The sequence below is a fragment of the Rousettus aegyptiacus genome, unplaced genomic scaffold, assembly GCF_014176215.1.
Source record: "Rousettus aegyptiacus isolate mRouAeg1 unplaced genomic scaffold, mRouAeg1.p scaffold_m13_p_4, whole genome shotgun sequence".
NCBI lineage: Eukaryota > Metazoa > Chordata > Mammalia > Chiroptera > Pteropodidae > Rousettus > Rousettus aegyptiacus.
The window spans coordinates 154576270-154583314 of record NW_023416307.1 but is presented as its reverse complement, the minus strand read 5'-3'; positions in this window follow the sequence as shown (position 1 = coordinate 154583314).

Sequence of the window (7045 nt, the reverse complement as noted above, 5' to 3'; positions counted from 1 at the left end):
ACTGACTTTGCTCTTCAGTGCTAATGACAGCCGTTTAGGGGCCCCTAAATCAGCTTACTAGTTTTTCTAAAAAAATGTGTAAGTGTATATACATGCCTAAGAAATTAGTACTTTTTAAATATAGTGTGTGACATTTAGTATTAGGTCAAGCTGTATAAAAATGCAGTTTTTATAGGTCAAAAACAGTCAAATATCAGTAATTTTATGTGGTTCCAACTAATAAATATTTAGTACATTTTGTTGACCTAAACAGTCAAATCATAGTAAAAATGGTAGGTTTAAAAAAGACTATGTGGATAATTCTTTTTTTTTTATTTTTTATAAATCAAGAGAGGTGACTTGCTCAAGATATATCTAGCTATGACAGAAGCAGAGAGGCCAGATGCTCTGTCAGTGATGAATCACTTTAAATCTGGCTTGAGTTATTGTCAAAGCTTGTTGTTTTTGTTTGTTTGTTTGTTTTTGGTAGAAATAAGAGAAAGACATAATCAGAAGCTATGCATTTGGCCACAGGCCTAATACTCATGGTACTCTTCATAAAAATGATCACAAATACCATTTTCACGTGATATCCTTCCATAGTGTATAATGCTTTAAATATACTCCTTAGAAAATAAGGAGGGTAATAGAGGGACAAGTTACATAAAGTTTTATGCAATTCGTCTGTTGTGATGTATAAAATTTGTAATAATTTCAGCCATACATTGTTACTGAAACAAGTCAGAATGGGAGAACCAGTGTCAGTCATAGTCTTTGAGATGGACGCCTGTGAAATTTTCATAAGCACTTTTGTAGAAATTTAAGGTCCCTCATGTTTATACAAGAGGTTGTCTTGCAGCCTTTTTGTGGTCTTGTAACACAAAAATAAAAAGCCCTAGTTCTTCTACAAACTAGTGTAATTTTTAGAAAGTCTCTTTATTCATCAGTTTGTTTGTAAAATGAGGATGTAAGATCCTTGTGTTAGTTGGGGAGTTAATGCTCTCTGCTTTAACATATCTAGCATTTCGATGACTTCACACAATTAAGGCTTATTTCTTGGTTCACGTGATGATTGAAGAATTCCAGTGCCTTCCATCTGGTGTCTTGGAGGCTTCCGCCGCGTCCTTTTTACTTATTTGGTTGAGAGCAAAGAGCACCAGCAGGGAGGAGCTCGTGAAAGGTTTGGTGCAGCGCATTCATCTCACGTTCCATTGACAAAACCCAGTCATACGGTCTCAAGCTGTGACCGCGGTGGCGAGGCAGGAAGCGTCTGAGCACCCAGGAAGGAAACGGGCTGGTGAGCGGGGAGCACGTCCCTGCCGCACTCCCATCTAGGGTCGCCGTCCTCCCTTCTGTAATCACAGCCCAAACCTTCCTCCTGCCGCACGTTACGTTTTGTACCTTTGATTACTCAGAATTGACTTCAAAAAATTTTGGAAGAAATTTAGTTTGGAAGTCTTTGTAATTTTAGTTTGTAAACTCTTTGGTGTTTGCTATTTTTAGGAGTCCCCCCCCCCCATCCCCTACCTCTAGATGGTTATGTCATGTTATTTACTTTTGTAATTTCATTTGTGGTTTAAACTTCTTTGATCTCATTATGCCTTGCTTATTTTCGAAGGATTGGAAATGCATTTGTGGCAAAAATCTCTCAGGGCTTGTACAAGAAATACAGCAGGACACCGAACACAGGGTGACATCAGAGGCACCGAGTCGAGCCATTGTCCGCCCGTGCTCAGTCCCTTAGCCCACCCGCAGCGGGAGAACAGACAGACCTCATGCTGTCTTTCAAAGGTCGGCACATGCAGGCCTGCAGGCCAGCAGGGAAGCACATTCCAGTGGGGAGGCAAAGTTCTCTGCCTTCTGCCCACTCTAGATTAAACTCAGAGAGTCAGCAAAAGCCTTTCAGCTTTGATTTCAGCTGCCGTGTTGGAGCTGGCTCCCCTTCCCTCCCTCCCCTCCCTCTCTTTTCTGTGATGCATTCTGTATACCCTTTTGTACCTAAGCACAAAACAGAATTCTTCATGAGTCCATCCTGTGTGAGGAAATCTGATGACAATGTTCCAAGCCGAAGTATTAAGTGCATTCTTTTCTTAAAATAATTACCTCAAAATACTGCCACAGTTCCGTTTGCATTGTGTTCGAATCAGTATTTGCTTACGTGGTTCCCCTCTAGTAAACGTCCCCCACCCCTCCATTTTTAATTACCCATTTTTCTTGCTGGTAGAAAAATACATGCCATCTGTACCACATCTATAAGGTCATCAGCTATTTGTGGAAGGGTTAATTTTGGATAGAACTGTTTCTAGATCTAATGCATTACCATTGTCTTGGGATTTTTCATTTCTCTTGTAGGTTAATTGAACTATTACTTGGTTAATGTGGTTTTCCCTAGGATGCTGTGTTCACGTGTCATTTTCCTGGCATCTCTGCTGAAAGTTTGTTTTCAGAAAAGGTGTCTGGAAAATAAACTTCGAATTTATTACTTGTTTGAATTTCCCACTTTGGTCCTCACTTGATAAGTGGATTGGGTATAAAACTCTTAAGTTCAGAATTTCAGTTTTAAAAGGTAGCTCTCCATTGCTTTCTAGCATTCGGCGTTGCTCTTAGAAATCAGAAGACCGTCTGTTTCTTGTAGCGTAGGTACCACTTGGGGAATTTTCCTTCGCTTCCCTCTACTGTCCCTGTCTCTGCTCCCTCCATGATCCCCGTGTCCCCCCGCCCCTTGCTGTGATGTTACATGTACCTTTTTGTGTGAAAATATATATGCAAAATTTAAAGAATAGTAAAAAGATAAATATCCATGAGTCCACCACTCAGCACACAAATTTGGACTTTGCTAAGAACCCTTGTTTGTCCCTTTCCTATTGAATTTCCACCCCAGAATGTATCACTGTCTGAATTTCGTGCCTTTTTTTTTGTGTTTCATAATTTGAGTACAAATGTATGTCTCCTTTAACACTATGTACCTGAAATTCATCCACATAGTTGTGTATATCTGTAGTTAATTCATTTTCAATGCTGTATTGATTTCATTCATTAATATAAAATATTCTCAGTTGATGTGCATTTGGGTTATTTTTAGATACTTGTTATTATGAATAAGGTTGCTCTGACATTCTTGTACATGGATGCGAGAGTTTATCTAAGGCACTTAGAAAGGGAAAGCCTGAGTTTAAAGATATGTACGAATTCCACCTTACAAATAATGACATACTGTCGTCAGAATGATCGTACCAGCTTATAGCAGTGCAGAAGTCCAGTTGCTTATTCTTCCTAACACTTGTCTGTCTTTCGTTTTAGCAATTCTGGCTGGTATCTTATTGGATCTCGATGTAGTTTAGTGGTTAGTGAAATTAAGCACTTTTCATATGCTTGTTGGCTCTTTGGATGGTCTCCTATAAAAGGTGGCTGCTGCTGCTTTGGTTTGTAGGAATTCTTTTATATCCCGTGTACGAGTTCTTTCTTTTTCTATATCAACCTCGTGGTTTGCTTTTTTCCCTCAATGGTATATTTGGATGGACATGAATTCTTACCTTTAATGTCGTCCAGTTTATCATTTTTAGCCCTTTATGGTTAGTGACTTGTGTGACATGTTTAAGAAGTCTTTGTCTACCCACGACCATGAAGATATTCTCCAGGTTGTCTTCTGGAAGCTTTCTTGTGTTATTTTTCACATTTAGGCCTGCCATTCACCTGGAATTGATTTTTATATACAGTGTGAAGTGGCGCTCAGGATATATTTCCTCCAATAACTGGATATCCAGTCGACACAGCAACGTTTATCGAAAAGACCCTTCTTTCTCTCCTGCCCTGCAGTGTCTCGTCTGTCATAAATTAAATATCCATATGTAGCGGTTCTGTATTTTTTTTTTTTTTTTTGCTTAGTCTATTTTGTTTGATATTTATACACTCACACCCATCTGGTGTGGCCCTTTAGTGAGCAGATCTGCTGGTGGCCCTTCTGGATCCCCTTTACCAGCCAGTGCGCACCCCTCTTTCCTGACCCCCAAGCTGCTGTGAGTGTTACCTGCCGAGGGCAGCAGCAGACAGGAGCCCCCCACCCCAGGGATGCCTGGGAAGTAACTTCCCCCCTACACATGGCCCTTAGCCAGTGACTGCCCGCGGAGGGCCACACTGGCTCTGCTGCCAGTGGACTTGGGGGAAGACACCTACTCGCCTGACAAGGGAGAACCCGATCTCTTTCTCCTGTTAAGTTTTACAAATCCTGTTTTGTTTCATTTCAGAGAGCTTACCTCTAGTGTATTAGGTAGGTCGGTGATGGATTCAATAGCTCTCAATCGCGGGGGCCCTTCAGAATCAACTCTTAAACTGAAATTACCCAGTTCTGTTCCCGAATGATTCGGCTCCAATGGCTTTTCACATTTGACGTAGATATTCACCTCTCTTTCAGGTACAATGTTAAAAGTTATGTTAATAATTACTTGGAAGAGTCCTTTGACTTTTCACTTTGCTTGTTCAGTTTTCAGTTAATAGTATTTTTACTTCTAGGCTCTGCCCCTCCCTTCTCTGTTTGAGAGCATCTGTCTGGTACTTTTATGTTAAAGGTAAAGCATTTATCACCACTAAGGTCATTCTACAAAATGCCTACTAAGTACTGTTATAGAGGCCGCACCTTCCTCTTTCCTGCTCATAAGAGCTGAGCTGTTGTACCCAGGGCTGATTCTGTTCTTTAGGGCTAATAGTGGAAGACCCAGAGGGTCCTCGTAGCTGGGTAAATGTCAACCCCAGCAAGAGAAGGCTGGTGTCATGATATAAAACAGCACAGCCAGCAGGATGCATGTGTATTTAATGAGTACCTACAAGATACCACTATTGTACTAGGCGCTCAGGATAAAAGGTAAAAAAGAATATTGTCCTCATTATTTGGGAACTCAGAGTCCAAGGGGGGCTCTGGAAGAGACATTATAAATGAATAATTCCAGAATTATGAGCACACAATTCTATCTCAATTCTAGCTTCCATTTTCCTTTACTTTCACTGATATACAATAAAATATGGTATACTATGGCTCTGAACTTTAGAGAGAAACTCATTTTACTTGATTTGTGTTTTCTTAAATAATACAGGTCTCAAAAGCTAAGAGTTGGTCAAGTGCGAATACTCTTCCCTTTATCTGTTTTCTCCAGCACTATGTAATCTTAACATAACATACTTTGTTACTCCTGGACAGACATGTGAGTCATACTATAGAGGCTTAACATTTGAGTAATTATACAAGTTTTAATATTTATACAGTGATGTTTAGACAGTGCTAGCTGATCTCCGGAATAAAAACCAATTTGTTTCAGCCGTATTGCATCATGTTGTTATGCTTTACTAAAAGCAGAGAGCTATTTTTATTGCTTTGCCTAATAATGATAAGATGACCAGCAAGGCGAGCTGGCTTGGATGGCTACTCCCTGTTGACTTTCCTTCCATGATTGCTCCGGCGTAGAAATGAGAGGTGAATGTTCTTAATTAATGATGACCCTTCAAGCCTTGAATCTACCTACTCTTTTTCCATTTCCGAAGAGTTTTTGTAGTTTCAACATCTCTGATTCATTTCAGATTAGATATGTTTTTTATTAATTAACTTCCATCGTAAGGTTTGAAAACCGTTTAGTTAGCCCTTTTGTTTTGTTGACGTTTGTTGTTTTGGCTCATCGTCTGTGTAAAGTAATGAATATGCTAAGAGAAGATGCACGTATTTTAGACATGGCCCTTGACCTTTGAGACCTAGTAGTTTACAGGCGCTGCCGGTATATGCCGCTGATGGCAGCACAGATTAGACGGCACTAGCAGAAGCAGGGATGCTGTGTTAGTCCTGAGGGCACTCGGAGGGCAGGTTCTACAAGGAATCAGAAAAGAAACGTCCCTCTCCCCTCAAGGGTCTTCCGGCTGGTCTAACACTCAAGTAGACCTGAGTCCGATTAACACGAGAAAATGGCCGGATTACACACACATGTATGGGAACCCCACATATGTGGGAGGGTCAGAGACAGGGCAAACGGATGCATGAGACACTCTGAGCTGGGGACGAGGTGCGTTGCCTCGGGGCTTCAGAAGGTCGCTGCAGGGACAGCACCCGGGTTCGGTGATTAGTGGTTTGCCCCGCTACCGCGGGGGCCAGGCTCCTAATTTAAATTCTTCTAGGTAGTTAAGGGGGGGGGGGAGCAGAAGTTTGTCTTGAGCCCAGACAAACTTTTGGTTGATTTTAGCCCACAGTAATCCGCATACTGAGGCGCGTCCTGGGGTGGCTTGATCGGAGCCCCTGCACAGGGCGTGCAGTGGTAATGTCCGGTGTGCTTGAGAATGGCAGCTGGTCCCATGGAACTAAAATAGAGGGAAGTTCTGCCGGCGACCTGCCGACGGCGGTGGTAGGCGACAGGGTTGGGTGGCCTCGATAGCACACGAAGGAGTTTGGTTTTGTTTTGTTTTTTAAACAGGTATTGGGGTCCTTTTAAATCAGCTGGACTATTTTCTTGGTGTTAGAACTCTCCCCAGTCGCCTTCATCCTTTACGAAGAAAAGGCAGGGCAAAAAACAAAAAAAAGATCAATTTTGAAGTTTAGCGATGTCATGTCAGATAAAGGCAGAAACGATGAAATTCTTAGATTTTGCCCATTTTGCCACACCCTGCTTCCGTGCCTGGTGTGCTCTGGCTCTGCTCTGAGGCTGCTCCTCAGTCCTGGCTTCGTGTATGAGTGATTTGTTTTCTCTGGTTCCTTTTTTTTTGTCATCTCTTAAAGTGAGAGATTTGGATTCTACGTTATTCGAACAGGTGCTTTTAAACAAGCAAGCGTCAGAGATGTTAAGTAGTTAGAAATAATTTTTGGATTGGTGTACAGAAACTCTGGATTTTTTTTTTTTTTTGTCTTTCTTAGACTGAGGAATAATGCATGGGATGACTAGTAAAGTTTTAAAAAAGGACTTTTTCTTTTTCAAAATTTGGTGGCATTAGGTATTATCAAGAATCATCTTAAAATTCACTCCTATTTTCAACTGCGATAGGGTTGAAGATTCACTCTTCAGGACAGTTGTGACAGAAAGGATAAGTGCTGTGTCAT